The sequence below is a fragment of the Oncorhynchus gorbuscha genome, linkage group LG26, assembly GCF_021184085.1.
Source record: "Oncorhynchus gorbuscha isolate QuinsamMale2020 ecotype Even-year linkage group LG26, OgorEven_v1.0, whole genome shotgun sequence".
In the NCBI taxonomy this organism is placed as follows: Eukaryota; Metazoa; Chordata; class Actinopteri; order Salmoniformes; family Salmonidae; genus Oncorhynchus; species Oncorhynchus gorbuscha.
The window spans coordinates 38,437,485-38,457,035 of record NC_060198.1 but is presented as its reverse complement, the minus strand read 5'-3'; the positions used below and the strand labels follow the sequence as shown (position 1 = coordinate 38,457,035).

At 44.9% G+C, this 19,551-nt stretch overlaps 1 protein-coding gene across 3 annotated transcripts in view; it reads left to right on the top strand.

Annotated features, from left to right (window-relative positions):
• Nucleotides 1-19,551, top strand: part of LOC124015975 (RNA binding protein fox-1 homolog 3-like) — a 459,039-nt gene that overhangs the window by 48,477 nt on the left and 391,011 nt on the right. The gene's annotated exons all lie outside the window — the stretch shown is intronic.

Sequence of the window (19,551 nt, the reverse complement as noted above, 5' to 3'; positions counted from 1 at the left end):
CCCTATCCCATCTGGACGAGAGGAATACCTATGTAAGAATGCTGTTCATTGACTATAGCTCAGCATTCAACACCGTAGTACCCTCCAAGCTCATCATTAAGCTTGAGGCCCTGGGTCTCAAACCCGCCCTGTGCATTTGGGCCATGGACTTCCTTATGGGCCGCCCCCAGGTGATGAAGGTAGGAAACAACATCTCCACTTCGCTGATCCTCAACACTGGGGCCCCACAAGGGGGCATGCTCAGCCCCCTCCTGTACTCCATTTTCACCCATGACTGCGTGGCCATGCACACCTCCAATTTGATCATCAAGTTTGCAGATGACAACACAGTAGTAGGCTTGATCACCAACAATGACAATGACAAGGAGGTGAGGGCACTCAGAGTGTAGTGTCAGGAAAACAACCTCTCACTTAACGTCAACAAAACAAAGGAGATAACCGTGGACTTCAGGAAACAGCAGAGGGAGCACCCCCCTATCCACATCGATGGGACAGCAGTGGAGAAGGTGGAAAGTTTCAAGTTCCACGGTGTACACATCCCGGTACAGCAACTGCACCACCCACAACCGCAGGGCTGTCCAGAGGGTGGTGCAGTCTACACAACGCATCACCGGGGGAGAACTACCTGACCTCCAGGACACCTACAGCACCCGATGTCACAGGAAGGCCAAAAATATCATCAAGGACAACAACCACCCAAGCCACTGCCTGTTTACCCCGCTACCACCCAGAAGGCGAGGTCAGTACAGGTGCATCAAAGCTATGTTACAGAGACTAAAAAGAGACAAAAAATAGCTTCTATGTCAAGGCCATCAGACTGTTAAACAGCCATCACTAACACAGAGAGGCTGCTGCCTACATACATACTTGAAATCATTGGCCACTCTAACAAATGGATCACTAGTTACTTTATTAATGCCACTTTAATAATGATGTTTACATATCTTGCACTACTCATCCCAGATGTATATACTGTATTTTTTACCATCTACTGCATCTCGTCTATGCCGGTCGGTCATGACCCATCCATATATTTATATGTACATATTCGTATTCCACCCCTTTTACTTAGATATATGTGTATTAAGTAGTTGTTGTGGAATTGTTTGATTACTTGTTAGATATTGCTGCACTGTCTTAACTATTAGAGGCACAAGCATTTCGCTACACTCGCAATACCATCTGCTAACCATGTGTATGTGACCAATAACATTTGATTTGATTTGGAGGCCACGTGTTCTGGGGATCTTCAATGCTGCAGACATTTTTTGGTACCCTTCCCCAGATCTGTGCCTCCACCCAATCCTGTCTCTACTGAGCTCTACGGACAATTACTTCGACCTCATGGCTTGGTTTTTGCTCTGACATGCACTGTCAACTGTGTGACCTTATATAGACAGATGTGGGCCAAGTCATGTCCAATCAATTGAATTTACCACAGGTGGACTCCAATCAAGTTGTATAAAAAATCTCATGGATGATCAATGGAAACAGGACGCACCTGATCTCAATTTCGTGTCTCATAGCAAAGGGTAAAAGTGAATAATTATGTAAATAAGGTATTTCTGTTTTTTTATTTCATGCATTTGCTAAAATGTATAAAACACTGTTTCTGCTTTGTCATTATGTGGTATTGTGTGTAGATTGAAGATGATTTTTTTATGTAATACATTTTAGAAAAAGTCTGTAACATAACATAATACGGAAAAGGGGATGGGGTCTGAATACTTTCTGAAGGCACTTTAGATTCATTGTATGCTGGTCACCTCATATTCTCTTTATATCCTGTTATTTACGTACAGTATGTACTGTATTCTGGACATAGTTCATCCCAATATACCTTGTACTGTACATTCCATTTTCCTTCCAAATGATACACTGTCTACACAGCACTAATGTTCCCTCTAAACTGCGCACACGTGTGCAGAAGAACCTCCTCCAGGACTGCCACGGCAGAAGAAATGCCAGGTCGTGCAGAGACGCAAGAGATTGAACATCACTGAGTTTGCGCCATTAGTTTGCACTATATAGATCAATGTTTTTATTTGACCTAATCAACATTATATCAGCCCCTTTTCAATGCAACAAACCAAAACAAATCTAACTTTGCAAGATTGAATCTGTGATTTTGTTGTAGGCAGAACCAGAACGCAACGGAGTAGAATTCTATTGGCTGAGGTAGCTCATGAGCGTTTCAATCACCCCTGAGTGAATGTGCTTTTCAGATCAGTTTAGATCAGCAGAGCCATGCGTGTGCACGTGTTGATATTCTTTGCTAGTTAGTGAGTTATTAGCCCAGTTCTAGATACGTATAGGTCAGCAATGGGACGTTATTGCCTCATACACACAAAACGTGTAGGCTACATTTCTTTGAAATCAGTAAAAAGCTTATGTTTTCATTAAAGGAGCAGAGTTGTATTTTTAGACAAGTTTGAATATGTAAATTAGCCAAGAAGGCAGAGGGGTAGCCTACATCGTCGAATTCTCTGTATGGTGATAATAATACATTTTATTATTAAAGTGGTTTCTTGCATTATACAACACAATACAATGGAATTTACAGTCACCTTTTTGGCCCATGGTGTTACAGACCAAGTAAAACATTATTCATTCATGTCAAGCTCTTCATAATGTAAAAAGTCTTAAAAGTCTCATGCAATGTAGGTCTGCATTGAACACCACATATAGGCTACTTTAGGCTGTATCATGGAAATGTGAACATGTTATGGGATTTGCTCCATTGGTTTTGTTGGTAGGCCTACAGTATGCTCAAATAGCCACAATAGCCTATTGGCTACAGTCTAAAACTGTAAGGGCACAGCCTCAGTGTTCACTGTAAACTAGGGCCAGAAGCTGCACAAAACTCTCACAACGTTCAAGTTTCCCGTCACATGACCTAAAATTTGCTGAGTGCCCCAACAAAGGAAACATTGCAAACCACGTATTTATGTTGTGGATTCTGACACATGCTCACTGAAATAGATCTACTCTGGATTGTCATTTCTTGTTTGTTTGTTTGTTTGTTTCTTGATTGTTTGTGTATTTGTATTGTATTTGCTCAACGTTCTACTGCGCTGTTGGAGCTAGAAACAAAGCATTTAGCTGTTATAACACCAGCAAATCTGTGTACGCGACCAATAAAGTTGGATTTGGATTTTAATTTGTTTATGCTAGGTGAACATGCTATCTGGCTGGCTGGCGGCCACAGGCAGGGTCCCTTCTGCTTAAGATGCAGTGGAGCCTCTATGGGTTAGGAGGGCCAGCTCTATCAATCTGCTCCCCTACGGCCCCCACGTTCCCCAGCGCAGTTAATCACTGCTACTAATTAGAGCTAATTACTCATGGCTGCCCGGGAGAGCCCCCCTTGCGAGCTCACGCTGATCTCAAGGTCCTCCATTGGCACCCCGCTGCTTGGTATTCCTCAGGTAAGGAAGGAGACGGAGGTGGAGCCGCAGGGTCGCTCCCTGAATCTCACTTTTTTTGTGTGAAAATCAAACACATCCCCAGTGATTATAGTGATAGCTGAGGTATTGTAGATGGCTAGGCCTTTGCAGGCAGCCTGCTTCACTGATATGCAGGGCAGCAATACTTCAATGGGCCATTAAGATGGGGGGCTTGTTTGTGCTGGTCTGGCGTAGGGATCTTGTCTGCATGCACACAGGCCCCTGCAAGCTTAATGATCCAACACCTTTTTACTACCTCTGTCATTAATTGTGCCCATGGCCATGACTCTCTGGGTTGTGTTGCGTTTGGGTGATTTTTCTCCCAGTAATTTTGCTTTAATAGATTCAATTTGCTTTCATTTGCTTTGTATTGATTTATTTGTCCTGTTTTGTCTCGTCAACCGTAGAAACTTATAATTTCTCACAAAAGTTTTAGAGGAGAGCGGGGAAAAAACAAATCTAATTTCCTAAGAGATATTGAGCGAGATGTAACAAAGAAATGACAAATGATGTTGATATGGTCGGCAAGTGAAGCTTGACTAGAGCCACATGAACTCACTTCATAAATCATCTCTTGTTTCATACATACCAAGCAAGATAATCGCATTCAAATATGAAGTTTCATATCAGGTGCAAACAATGAAGCTTAAGGATGAGAGCAGAGGTCGTTCACTCCAGTAGAAAGCCATAATCTGATCTATAATTTCTTAACCATTAAATAGGTCATGTACTGTCGGCATACATCTAGTCAGTGCCATCCGATAGCTCTGGACACTGAACTTGCTGATGTCAGCCTCAAATCATCACAGAAATACAATTTGTATGGTAGCTAAGTGGATTAGTGCCACTATTAAAGGTCCTCTATAGACAAAGGGCCGATGGATATCTCTGGAATAGATAGCGTTGCCCACCCCGGGTTATGTTAGACACAACACCTGCTTTTTGTCTGATTGCTACGCTGAGAGAGGGTGAAGCCCTTACCTTTCATTGACCTCATAATGTAAAGTGGCCAAGGGAAGCACACACACACACGCACGCACGCACGCACGCACGCACACACACACACACACACACACACACACACACACACACACACACACACACACACACACACACGTTTCAAGGCCACTGAAAGCCTACACCAGACCAGAGGACAGTTGTTTTGTGGGCTTGAGGCTTAGAGCTGAGAAACAGCAGATCGGCCAGATGATACAACATTCCCAGCTTGTTACTTCTGGTATAAGGCCTTTGTAATGTAAAGTGTGACCAAAGAGGCTTATTGTGTGCTTGATATGAAATGTTGTTTTCCATGTTAACTTTATCTTCAAAAGCTTAAACAGTTTTTTAAGACATGGATTTGCACATTTGTTATACAACATTAAGCATGGCATACCTTATGTTTTTTTACTCAATACAAGTGATCTTTATTACTAAACCAGCGAGACCTATTCAAGATACATTGAAGAAGCGTTGCTTTATTTTTCTCGCCACAGCACCAGTCTGCATCCTGTTATGTCCTATTCATTGCCATACGCAACAATGTACTTCCTGGTATAGGAACAAGATTAGGTTAGAGGTGATCTTTTTTCCAGAGGCTGCAAATTGGTAGATGCATTTCGAAATGCAGTTCCATATGAAGAAACAGCCATCTCCTATAGAATATCATTCCTTTGTCAGTGGTCTTTAATGGGGATATTTGGCATTCATTCATTCAGCTTTGTTTTTCTTGCAGTCTCTCATGACTTCAGGTGGATGAAGGTCAGGCTTTGAAGCTGGAACCTTTCATATGTCTTCCCACAGCTCTCTGAATTAATGTTTGTGTTTTTGTTTTCAGAGACACCTACAGTGATAAAAAATTTAATGGACATTTAATTATTTTTCACATGTGAAATGACAGAAAACCTTTGAGGTGATTTTCTTTTTTAAATGCAGCAAGCTCAAAGAATTGGGACGACGGAAAGTTCAGTTTCAAAAGATAGTCTCTGTTCGTTTGGAATGGCTATTGTCAAATAACAGCTTTTCCAAGCCCCTCTAAATCATGCCAAATGGGTGCTTTGTTTATGAGAGAATTTTCAGCAGGATTTGTCTGTGTGGTTATGTTTGTATTGTGTGATATTTTTCTCCCTCGAAGCCTGACATACTTTTATGTAATGGAGAAACAGTGGGTGACCAAACAATGCTCCTTCTGTGAATAATGTTTTTGTCTGTCATTATAACTTCTTTGATGCAACTGTGGGGCTTTGATGCAAGTGAATGCGGATGTCACAAAACCCTTAACAGGCACCTCACCCCAATGTGAGGCTAAGGGGAGAGAGACCCCATCGCTGGATCATGTTTCTGTATAAATGGAAGATGAAATGTTTAATTTGGCACAAATGTCACAAAGTTGGGAGAAACATCAAACAAACTGTTATCTGTTGCATTGTATCCAACTGTTAATTGGTCTTTTGTTCGCCTCCCCTCGCTGTCCTTCTTTTTTTATAATTCACAAGAAATATGGCTCTGAACCTCAAATGAACCCCTCAAAAATACAAAGCCGAAGCCCAATTCTATTCATTAGAGAAGCTAACAGTAGCTGTTGGCTGTCACTGCCACCAAGGGGCCTGTCCATGGCTGCATCTGACATCTGTTGGCATAATGTTGCATAGAGCCTGATAGGCAACAGGAGCTGATTTATAATGTTCTCTATTTAAGTGGATGTCTTAAGGTAATTATAAGCTGGTGGGGAGCTCCTACTAATTGCACCTTCCCTGATCTGTAATGAAGGCCAAGCAGCGTGAATGAACACATTCCGGGCACCACCATTAGTTGAGGAGAGAGGGCAGCTGAGCTTGACCAGTTAGTGTTGGTTTTGCTCTGGGCTGGAGATGGTCACCTGCTGTTATTCCATGTCCTCGGACAATTTCTTTTGGATAATTAACTGAGATGCCACATATGGTGTGTTTGTGGGAAATGTGATCGCTAGTGGACGCTGAGGAGTAGAGTAAGCAAAATGAACGCTCCTGGTTGTGACCAAAGCTCTGGCCACCTAGCACTCTGCAAATGATGTGACATAACCATTCCTTTCGACATGCATTAAATAAACCCAAATACTGTGTCCACATGAAATAGGGAGGCCTAATTGATATGGGGGGAAATTCATTATTAGGAAGATTAGATGGTGAGGTAAATTAAGTACATTAATGAGGAATGAATATTAACAATTTTATATCAGCCGATTAAGATATTGTCAAAAGAGAGGCATCCTAAGGCCACAATGAAAAGTAATTAGGGAATGAGTGGTACATACGTTATCATATGGCTGGGGAACAGTAGGGGAGGAGGTAAGATGAACGAGGATCTCTGACAATGAAATATGAACACTGGGACAAACAGATCATGGTTTAAATGAAATGGTTGTAAGAGCATTAATTCACAAAAACAACTATTTAAGATGATATTGATTGAGTATGGGTCAAGGGCAATAAAAATTGCTTCTGTGGATACTATAAAAATAAATTGAATAAGCTGATTTCAAAAGTAAATTAACTATTTTAGTACCTGCATGTGGTTTAATAACAGAAGGACAAAAAGACATCAGGATAAAGACAACGACAGTGTAAAGCAGACTTCATGAGAATGATGTAAATGAAAGATAACTAGCAAGAAATAATGTATGGGTCAAGACCATGGGAAGGGAGATGGAATTGGAATAGACCCAACACTGAGCCCTGGGGAACCTCATTGTTGTGAACGCTGGGCTGGACTTTTCTCAGTTGACCTTATGAAAAGTATCAACAAGGTTAGAGAATAATTTGAGAAACAAGAGGTGCCAAAGATTGTCAGATCAGCAACAGTAAAATGTGTCTAAAGATTAACGGTATCAAATACAGCCTAGAGATCAAGGGGAATTAAGACAGAGGAGCTGCATAAGCACTCAGTTACAGAGGAGCTGTTTCCGTTGAGTGAGCTGCACAAAAGCAAGATTAGAGGGGATCAAGTGGAGAACGCTGAGAAAGGAATTCAGTGGAATTGACAGCACATTCAAGGGTTTCTGAGAAGAAGGGAAGAAAAGAGACAGGGTGATCTTCTTTTTTTTTTTTTTTTTAGATTTGAAGGGTCAAGATGAAGCTTCCTGATAACCAGATTTAAATTAAATTGAAAATACAGGGGGAACACAGACATGGGAAAAATAAATACTGTTTTATGTGCGTTCAATTATATCTTGGTGTCAGCCAACAAGCGAAGATCTGCTTCGAATGTAAATGATATCTTATCCTTCCAATTCTACAATATAAATCTCATACAGTTTTTTGAAAAATGTCTTCTTAAAGTATATTTATAATTAGATTGGGCTGACAATTAAGACATCATTAATAATTATTACATAGCGTATGTGTGAGAACAATACACAATAGGCCTTTTCTTAGCTCCGGGCTATCTTTGACCCAGGCTAGACTGGCCCTGGGCTAGCTTAGCCTGTGTTCACACCAGCATTTGATAACCCTGGGCTAATCTTTAGCCCTGGGCTAAGGATTCACACTTATTCCAAAGCCCTGGGCTAACGGACAAACACAATATACGACCAACATTATTTTCTGACGTGTGACCCATGTTATAAATAATAAGATATTTATCATCACATCCTGTTGCTTCTAGCCTAGCGTTTGATTTCCAACAGTGATTGTTTGTTTGTATAAACCTTGCTGTCTGCCTGTCTGACCTCGGAAATAATGTTTCACTTTTGAAATTCGACCTCACCCCTGTACAGGGAATGCTGTGCACAAATGAGACATCAACCTTCCGTAGCGGAGCGTGGTTAAAATCACTGGGGAAGCCAAGCCAGGAAAAACATGGCCATATTACAACCTATGCGTTAGTTCATATTCCTTGCCACCATGATATATAGGGCTAAGGCCCACACAATAAGAAGACAATAAGAAGACACAATTGCAGAATAAATTCACTTTTGATTCATCACAAAACTGGAGAGCAACATCTGTCCTGTGAAGTCCACAAAGAATATTGCATGTAAAAAGCAGTTACATGACCTACAGCATGGTCAAAGAAGTTAATGTTTCCGACACCTTCAGACTACTAAACAACTATTATTTTAGAGCCATGATTTCTGTGTGTGTGTGTGTGTGTGTGTGTGTGCGTGCGTGCGTGCGTGCGTGCGTTTGTGTGTGTGTGTGTGTGTGTGTGTGTGTGTGTGTGTGTGTGTGTGTGTGTGTGTGTGTGTGTGTGTGTGTGTGTGTGTGTGTGTGTGTGTGTGTGTGTGTGTGCGTGCGTGCGTGCGTGCGTGCGTGTGTGTGTGTGTGTGTGTGTGTGTGTGTGTGTGTGTGTGTGTGTGTGTGTGTGTGTGTGTGTGTGTGTGTGTGTGTGTGTGTGTGTGTGTGTGTGTGTGTGTGTGTGTGTGTGTGTGTGTGTGTGTGTGTGTGTGTGTGTGTTCGTGTGTGTGTGTGTGTGTGTGTTCGTGTGTGTGCTTGCAAGTAGAAAATAACATGTTGACTCACCTTGTAGGGAAATGTCAATGCTATCCTCTCTTTCATGTTGACGAAACGGTCTATGACTCTGTCATACTGTACAGGCTTTTAGTTTTTTGTTGACCTAGGTAGGCTACCTCGCTAAAATGCTTGCCTGCTAGCCTTTCTTTCATGGGCAACGATGAGCCAGCTAGTTAACATTAGCCTACTTTATCTAGCTACAAATTGAACTTCCACCCTCTCAGCTTAGGGGCACAATGTATGAATTTATGGTTGGATCAGGATCCCTGTTATAATCATTGGCCAGTACGGAGAATTAAGTAAAACTACAAGTTCAAATCCATATCTCCATCCATGACTAATTTAGGAAAGACCAATATTAACACTCGCTTAGCCCCAGGTTAAATCTCCCTTAGCCCAGGGCTAAGTAGTAGTGTGATCTCACCTAACAATGCATTCATTAATACAATTGCACAATCAACCAATTTGCCAAATAATTTGTGTCCAAACCTCTGCATTTTATTTTCACCACAATGTCTCTTAACCATTAGCAATACACATTTAAATGTATTTAGCATTTAGCAGAATAAATATTGACTGCATTCCATGAGTGATCACTCTGTAACCCATCATCCATCCTTAATAATGTCGCTCACAGGCACATTCTTTCAGCTTGGTTTCCATTAATAACCAGTCTACGTGACATTGTCAACATTCTTCCCCCAAACAACAGGGTCTGTCAGGCATGCCTGGTTCGCAATCAGGTCATTTAATGTATTTCTACAATTGAAAGTCCTTAACATGTTGATACATGGTTATCCTGTAGTGTGTATGGCCTTTTATCTCTTTGAGTGAAAGAAACTCCCAAGGCAGCACCCTGAGATCATCTGGTGGGGTTATTTATCATGTGGCATTTAGCAGGGGCCTGATGACAGCAGCTCTTCACTTTAATTAAAGGTTCAACCTCTTCCCTGGATGACACATTGACTGGTTTGTGCCTTGGAAAAGTGAAGGTACATGTCTAGTCCATCAGACTCCTTAGGCCATGGCTCGCCAAACTTCAAGGTAAAGAGCAGTGGAGATGGCATTTTGGTGAGGTCATCACAGGGCAAGACCACAGAGACTTGTTGGAATAAGGAGGGTTATCCAGACATGCACTTGTTAATCTAAAAATATGGTGATTATGTATTGTGTCATCTCTTTCATTTATTGTAACCTCTTAATGTTTTATGGCTCTAAACGCAGGACATATTGTTGTTTATTTGTCATTATTGTTTACGTATTTGTATTAACTTGTCCCCTCCTTCGAAGCCATGGTTCTTTTGTTAAGTTTATAGTGACCTTCTGCTTTTGCAGATGTGGGATCTGCAACTCAGTCGGTAGCAGTGAATGGCTAATGGTCCGTCCCTCAGCTATTTTACGGCTGGCTGGAGAATGTGTCCACTTTGCATGGTTCCCTTCCTCCATTTTTCAAACTTTTCCTGAGTTGTGGGTGACAAAGCTTGAAAGGGTTTCAGAAGAGGCAGCACACAAACGAAGAGTAAGCCCAGATGATACAATCACTTTGTTCAGCATGAACACTTCGGCAAACATGTCTCCCTTCTGCGGGCAGCCACACGGCTGTAAGACAGCGGATTGGCTCTTCTTCTCAAAGTTAACCCTTGAGATTTCATACTAACAGAATTTCTGGAAATCCGTACTGCACAGGGACTTGACTCATGTTCCTATGAGTCACCACCAGACAAGGATCAAGACTATGGATGGACATAAATACATCCATCTATACACAATGATCTCTTCTCAGCATTTATGGCATTCAAGAGTGTGTTCATACAATGAAAGCAATCAGGTTTAGACCCTGACTCACAGAGACTGTGATGACAAGAAGGTTTAGGTCCTGACTCACAGAGATTGTGATGACAGGAAGGTTTAGGCACTGAGTCACAGAGATTGTGATAACAGGAAGGTTTAGGCACTGAGTCACAGAGATTTGTGATGACAGGAAGGTTTAGGCCCTGACTCATAGACATTGTGATGACAGGAAAGTTTAGGCCCTGACTCATAGAGATTGTGATGACAGGAAGGTTTAGGCCCTGACTCATATAGATTGTGATGACAGGAAGGTTTAGGCCCTGACACAGATATTGTGATGACAGAAAGGTTTAGGCCCTGACTCATAGAGATTGTGATGACAGGAAGGTTTAGGCCGTGACTCAGAGATTGTGATGACAGGTAGGTTTAGGCCCTGACTTACAGAGATTGTGATGACAGGAAGGTTTAGGCCCTGACTCAGAGATTGTGATGACAGGAAGGTTTAGGCCCTGACACAGAGATTGTGATGACAGGTAGGTTTAGGCCCTGATTTACAGAGATTGTGATGACAGGAAGGTTTAGGCCCTGACTCAGAGATTGTGATGACAGGTAGGTTTAGGCCCTGACTCACAGAGATTGTGATGACAGGAAGGTTTAGGCCCTGACTCATAGACATTGTGATGACAGGAAGGTTTAGGCCCTGACTCATAGAGATTGTGATGACAGGAAGGTTTAGGCCCTGACTCAGAGATTGTGATGACAGGAAGGTTTAGGCCCTGACACAGAGATTGTGATGACAGGAAGGTTTAGGCCCTGACTCATAGAGATTGTGATGACAGGAAGGTTTAGGCCCTGACTCAGAGATTGTGATGACAGGAAGGTTTAGGCCCTGACACAGAGATTGTGATGACAGGTAGGTTTAGGCCCTGACTCACAGAGATTGTGATGACAGGAAGGTTTAGGCCCTGACTCAGAGATTGTCATGACAGGTAGGTTTAGGCCCTGACTCACAAAGATTGTGATGACAGGAAGGTTTAGGCCCTGACACGGAGATTGTGATGACAGGAAGGTTTAGGCCCTGACTCACAGAGATTGTGATGACAGGAAGGTTTAGGCCCTGACTCATAGAGATTGTGATGACAGGAAGGTTTAGGCCCTGACTCATAGAGATTGTGATGACAGGAAGGTTTAGGCCCTGACTCATAGAGATTGTGATGACAGGAAGGTTTAGGCCCTGACTCATAGAGATTGTGTCATGCAGGTGAAGGAGGACCCAAACGCGACTTAACAGAAACAGAGTTTATTAATGCTCAAAACCGAATAACTGAAATCCTCTAGATAGTAGAGGGGAAAACAACTGGAGAAGCGGCCACAGACTGCAGGTCGCTTCGGGTAGGCGCAGGCCGTAGTCAACTGAGACACCTGCTCACACGCAGCGTCTGAAGAAGGCACAAAACACGACAGGACAGGGTGATACACAATCACGGCAAAAAACACGACAGGACAGGGCGAAACGCAATTACAGCATGGAATACAAAACAAGGAACCGACGGCACAGGAACAGATTACAAAGGAATAAATAGGGAATCTAATCAGGGGAAAGGATCGGGAACAGGTGTGGGAAGACTAAATGATGATTAGGGGAATAGGAACAGCTGGGAGCAGGAACGGAACGACAGAGAGAAGAGAGAGCGAGAGAGTGAGAGAGGGAGGGGGAGAGAGAGGGATAGGAGGGAAAGAACCAAATAAGACCAGCAGAGGGAAACGAATAGCATGGGGAGCACAGGGACAAGACATGATAATAAATGACAAACATGACAGTACCCCCACTCACCGAGCGCCTCCTGGCGCTCTCGAGGAGGAACACTGGCAGCAACGGAGGAAATCATAGATCAAACGGTCCAGCACGTCCCGAGAAAGAACCCCACTCCTCTCCTCAGGACCGTAACGAAAAACGATAAAAAGGGAAACTAGGGTACTACTCTAAAAAAAAAATGAGAACTAGGGACAGACTGAGACACAGCAAGGGCAGGGACAAGAACAGGAGAGATGCGATGGCAGGGAACAGACTGAGACCCAGCAAGACCAGGAGCAGAAGCAGAAAAAAATTACCAGACTTCTTCTGCGCGCAGTCTGAACACGCAGCCACGAAACGGCGCGTGTCACGCTCCTGAGTCGGCCACCAAAAGCGCTGGCGAATAGACGCAAGAGTGCCTCGAACACCGGGATGACCAGCTAACTTGGCAGAGTGAGCCCACTGAAGAACAGCCAGACGAGTGGAAACAGGAACGAAAAGGAGGTTACTAGGACAGCGCGCGGCGACGCAGTGTGCGTGAGTGCTTGCTTAACCTGTCTTTCAATTCCCCAGACTGTCAACCCGACAACACGCCCATAAGGAAGAATCCCCTCGAGATCAGTAGAAGCCACAGAAGAACTAAACAGACGGGATAAGGCATCAGGCTTGGTGTTCTTGCTACCCGGACGGTAAGAAATCACAAACTCGAAACGAGCGAAAAACAACGCCCAACGAGCTTGACGGGCATTAAGTCGTTTGGCAGAACGGATGTACTCAAGGTTCTTATGGTCTGTCCAAACGACAAAAGGAACGGTCGCCCCCTCCAACCACTGTCGCCATTCGCCTAGGGCTAAGCGGATGGCGAGCAGTTCACGGTTACCCACATCATAGTTGCGCTCAGATGGCGACAGGCGATGAGAAAATAAGCGCAAGGATGAACCTTATCGTCAGACTGGAAGCGCTGGGATAGAATGGCTCCCACGCCTACCTCTGAAGCGTCAACCTCGACAATAAATTGTCTAGTGACGTCAGGAGTAACGAGGATAGGAGCGGACGTAAAACGTTCTTTTAGAAGATCAAAAGCTCCCTGGGCGGAACCGGACCACTTAAAACACGTCTTGACAGAAGTAAGAGCTGTGAGAGGGGCAGCAACTTGACCGAAATTACGAATGAAACGCCGATAGAAATTAGCGAAACCTAAAAAGCGCTGCAACTCGACACGTGACCTTGGAACGGGCCAATCACTGACAGCTTGGACCTTAGCGGAATCCATCTGAATGCCTTCAGCGGAAATAACGGAACCGAGAAAAGTAACGGAGGAGACATGAAAAGAGCACTTCTCAGCCTTTACGTAGAGACAATTCTCTAAAAGGCGCTGTAGAACACGTCGAACGTGCTGAACATGAATCTCGAGTGACGGAGAAAAAATCAGGATATCGTCAAGATAGACAAAAACAAAAATGTTCAGCATGTCTCTCAGAACATCATTAACTAATGCCTGAAAAACAGCTGGCGCATTGGCGAGACCGAACGGCAGAACCCGGTACTCAAAATGCCCTAACGGAGTGTTAAACGCCGTTTTCCACTCGTCCCCCTCTCTGATGCGCACGAGATGGTAAGCGTTACGAAGGTCCAACTTAGTAAAGCACCTGGCTCCCTGCAGAATCTCGAAGGCTGATGACATAAGGGGAAGCGGATAACGATTCTTAACCGTTATGTCATTCAGCCTCGATATCCACGCAGGGGCGCAGAGTACCGTCCTTCTTCTTAACAAAAAGAACCCCGCCCCGGCCGGAGAAGAAGAAGGCACTATGGTACCGGCGTCAAGAGACACAGACAAATAATCCTCGAGAGCCTTACGTTCGGGAGCCGACAGAGAGTATAGTCTACCTCGAGGAGGCGTGGTCCCTGGAAGGAGATCAATACTACAATCATACGACCGGTGAGGAGGAAGGGAGTTGGCTCGGGACCGACTGAAGACCGTGCGCAGATCATGATATTCCTCCGGCACTCCTGTCAAATCGCCAGGTTCCTCCTGAGAAGTAGGGAGAGAAGAAACGGGAGGGATGGCAGACATTAAACACTTCACATGACAAGAAACGTTCCAGGATAGGATAGAATTACTAGACCAATTAATAGAAGGATTATGACATACTAGCCAGGGATGACCCAAAACAACAGGTGTAAACGGTGAACGGAAAATCAAAAAAGAAATAGTCTCACTGTGGTTACCAGATACTGTGAGAGTTAAAGGTAGTGTCTCAAATTTGATACTGGGAAGATGACTACCATCTAAGGCAAACATGGGCGTAGGCTTGTCTAACGGTCTGAAAGGAATGTTATGTTTCCGAACCCATGCTTCGTCCATGAAACAACCCTCAGCCCCAGAGTCAATCAAGGCACTGCATGTAGCACCCGAACCGGTCCAGCGTAGATGGACCGACATAGTAGTACAAGATCTAGATGAAGAGGACTGAGTAGTAGCGCTCACCAGTAGCCCTCCGCTTACTGATGGGCTCTGGCCTCTTACTGGACATGAATTAACAAAATGTCCAGCAACTCCGCAATAGAGGCACAGGCGGTTGGTGATCCTCCGTTCCCTCTCCTTATTCGAGATGCGAATCCCTCCCAGCTGCATGGGCTCAGTCTCAAAGCCAGAGGAGGAGATGGTTGCGATGCGGAGCAGGGAAACACCGTTGATGCGAGCTCTCTTCCACGAGCCCGGTGACGAAGATCTACCCGTCGTTCTATGCGGATGGCGAGAGCAATCAAAGAGTCCACATCTGAAGGAACCTCCCGGGAGAGAATCTCATCCTTAACCACTGCGTGGAGTCCCTCCAGAAAACGAGCGAGCAGCGCCGGCTCGTTCCACTCACTAGAGGCAGCAAGAGTGCGAAACTCAATGGAATAATCCGTTATGGACCGTTCACCTTGGCATAAGGAAGCCAGGGCCCTAGAAGCCTCCCCACCAAAAACTGAACGGTCAAAAACCCGAATCATCTCCTCTTTAAAGTTCTGGAATCTGTTAGAGCAATCAGCCCTTGCCTCCCAGATAGCTGTGCCCCATTCTCGAGCCCGGCCAGTAAGGAGTGAAATGACGTAAGCAACCCGAGCTCTCTCTAGAGTATGTGTTGGGTTGGAGAGAGAACACAATCTCACACTGCGTGAGAAAGGAGCGGCACTCAGTGGGCTGCCCGGAGTAGCAAGGTGGGTTATTAACCCTAGGTTCTGGAGGCTCGGCAGGCCAGGAAGTAACAGGTGGCACGAGACGTAGACTCTGGAACTGTCCAGAGAGGTCGGAAACCTGAGCGGCCAGGTTCTCCACGGCATGGCGAGCAGCAGACAATTCCTGCTCGTGTCTGCCGAGCATGGCTCCTTGGATCTCGACGGCAGTGTAACGAGCGTCTGAAGTCGCTGGGTCCATTCCTTGGTCGGTTCCTTCTGTCATGCAGGTGAAAGAGGACCCAAAAGCGACTTAACAGAAACAGAGTTTATTAATCCAAAAACCGAATAACTGAAATCCTCTAGTCTGTAGAGGGGAAACAACTGGAGAAGCGGCCACAGACTGCAGGTCGATCGGGTAGGCGCAGGCCGTAGTCAACTGAGACACCTGCTCACACGCAGCATCTGATGAAGGCAAAACACGACAGGACAGGGTGATACACAATCACGGCAAAAACACGACAGGACAGGGCGAAACGCAATCACAGCATGGTGAATACAAAACAAGGAACCGACGGACAGGAACGGAACACAAAGGAATAAATAGGGACTCTAATCAGGGGAAAGGATCGGGAACAGGTGTGGGAAGACTAAATGATGATTAGGGGAATAGGAACAGCTGGGAGCAGGAACGGAACGACACCCTGACTCATAGAGATTGTGATGACAGAAAGGTTTAGGCCCTGACTCATAGCGATTGTGATGACAGGAAGGTTTAGGTGTGTCTAGAGTGGGTGTCATAAAAGTGCCTGTCTTGATAAATGTCTCTACCCAACATATACATTAAAACACTGGCACACAGAGATCAAACGCATAGAGCCGGATGTTTCCCAGCACTGCAGAGTGAACCAGGCCACTGAGTGGACAAGGAAAAGGGACTGAGCGCTAGTGATGTTGCTGGAAGCTCCCTAATGACACCTCCCCTCCAGTAGTGGTAGTGGTGAGAGGAGATGTCTGGGCTTTATGCTCTCCTTCCTTGATGGCCCCTGGGATCCCTTTGTTCTGTTGTAAACCATTCTGAAGGAAGGACGCCTAATTGCTCGGCGCACACTAATGAGTTTGCAAACTAATTAAAGGGGTATATTACACCCTGTGGGGGCCCCCATCACTAAGAAAGCCAGGGACATCTTTAATGAGGGTCCTTGATAACCCTTCAAAGGAAGGATGTGTAGTGTCTGTAATGATGCCCAGGGTAAAGCCAGGCTCAGCCGGGAAGAAGTGTGAACCATGCCGTCCTGCCGCTGCTCTGCTCAGCTCACCTTGGGTGTGTGGAGACTCGCAAGCAGATGCCAAGTGTTTTCAATCCGTCGCCCACAGCTACCTACCTACATGTCCAACTCACTCTCCCTTCAGTGAGTTCAAAGAGCCACGCTGCACCTTTCCCACAGCAGGAGGCATATAGGCAGGTTCATAAGTAGGTAGGCCCCACGCTCATATTGTTTAGAAAAATATGAATATTCCAGTGTTCATATTTCCAGTGAGTAATTTTTTAAGAATAAGATTAAGCATATTCTTGTTTTGTCTTTCAAAATAGGTTGACCTATATCACACTCAAACTTCAAATGGCAGAAATAGTGGGAAGCAGCTGGGCAGAATAAGAATTTTTATAAATAGTGTCTGTGTCATATGGACTGAATTCAGCTTGGAAATAGATGAAGGCTCAGCATTAGTCCTTATTCATGATTTCCTAGTCTCTTCATCTATGACAACACATGGCAGCCTTTGCCATGTGTTGAAGATTCAGACAGTGCTCTCAGTCTTATCTGATGGGATTGCAGCGGTGACACGATACAGTAAACAGCTTCTTTCTCCAGCAAAGTCAATCCTCCCTTCAGTACACAAGACCATTTTTTTGTTTGGTCACAATATTTTCTCTGGTGACAGTGATGGCTGTTATTTTGCCTGTGGCTCCTGTCAAAACTAACATGGCTTAATTGACTGCGAGCGAATGAGCCCCTGGATTGATCCTGTCAGGCTCCTGAGGAAGTGATGCTGCTCCATCTGTGAGGCGCAACTCCAGCGACAGCAGCAATCTGTTGCTTGGGGATGAGCCAAGGCATTAAAAAAGGCTGAATTACTGAGAGTACCTCAGGCACATCACGTGGATCCTGATCAGCTGTCAGCCACGGCACACACCAGTAAACACGTGCACACAGACACTAAAACACACACACAAAGTCATTCGTCATTCCAGTCAACACACTTTGCACCACGGATACTAATGGAAAACTCAAGTGGTCTCAATATCTCCCTGAAGGTATTGAAGGAAATCAGAATAGTCTTGTCTCCGCTTGGGCTGTCCTCAGGGAATTTATAAAACACAGGCTGCTGTCACCCATTCTTCAGGCATTGTCATTTGTTCTAAAAAATGATGGTGTGTTGTCACCCTCTTGTCTTTCCCTTTCCCTTTCCCCATTCCTCAAACATCAAATATGCCCTGTCATGACCCAACCTTCCACCTCGCTCTTTCTCTCTGCCTCTCCCTTCTCCCTCTCTCCTCTCTGTCTACTAAAGTGTGTGGTGCGGCAGCGCCTTCTGGCATGATTAAATATTTAGACGCCTGTCAATGTAGATGGCGGTCAGAGACGCGGCAGAATAATCTGGGGGACAGCTGCTGTGCCACATCTGGGTGCCACTGATAGCAGGGGAAGGTGTGCGGCTGTCTTCCGTTGGAGCCGAGAGGAGACTTCAGAGCCGCAGCCATCTGTCAATCAGTGGGGCAGAGTCGTAACGAAGCTCACCATTGTGGGCATACTCAGACGGATTGATGCCTGACAGACTTTGGGTGGCATCGGAGAGTCGTAGATGGTACTTTTCTTGGATAGTTTTGTGTGCTTCTGTACCTTTGAATTCCATTCCTCAGCGACAGAGAGAGCCTGGCCTGGTTGCTGTTGCTCCATGTGTTTGAGAATTCATAAATAAATAGCCTGCCTACCCCCGCTTTAATCCAATTTATCTCTTATTATCATCAACCTACAAGGATATTCGCTAATATATTTTTGTAAGCATAATGTGGCAATGAGGTCTCATTCACTCTATGTTTTCAACACGAGAAAGTAAGCTAGTCATTTGAATGACTGTGGACTTTGTTTGGTCTTGCTGGTAATGTGAGGTGGCTGGAGGTGTGATGTGTCGGAGCATTTGAAGAAGATTGAGTGTGAACAGCCGCCCACTTCTCTCTTCCCTGCACTTTTCATCTGAGAGGGTGAGCGGGCCAAATGTGAATGGCTGTAGCTATCCAGTGGTGCTGTGCTGTGAGGCCAGTCGGCTGGTCTGAAAATCACTTTCCGTTCCTCTCCTAGGCACATGCGACAGGATATGGATGTGTCTCCTCTCGGCTCAGGCCCTCCCGACAATGTGATTAATGGCACTCGCTTCTCTCCCCATCTCATTCTGTTACTGTCAGAGTTAAGTGGGCCGAAGACAATAATAAACAGTCAGTCTTCTGTGAACCCCCTAACACGATCATTCCACCCCACCCAACCCCCCCCCCCCCCCCTCTCCAATGAGAAAGAGGAAGAGGGGTGGTGTGTATTTGAGACAGAGGGAGAGGTAGAGACACAGAATGGTTGCGATGGAGTGAAATGGAGGAAGAGACACATCAGGAGAGAGATAGTGTCTGATATATGCGTGAGAAAACAGCTAATAGAGAAAACAGTTAGGACAATTGTAAAACCATGTTTTGAATATGAAATGAGAGCAATAGAGAAACAAGGAAGGAAATAAAACAGAGCGACAAGAAGTTTGAGAGTGATAGTGTGAGAGAGAAGATAGGTCAGGTCCCAGGCCTGCTGTTTTATTCACTAGTGTGCTG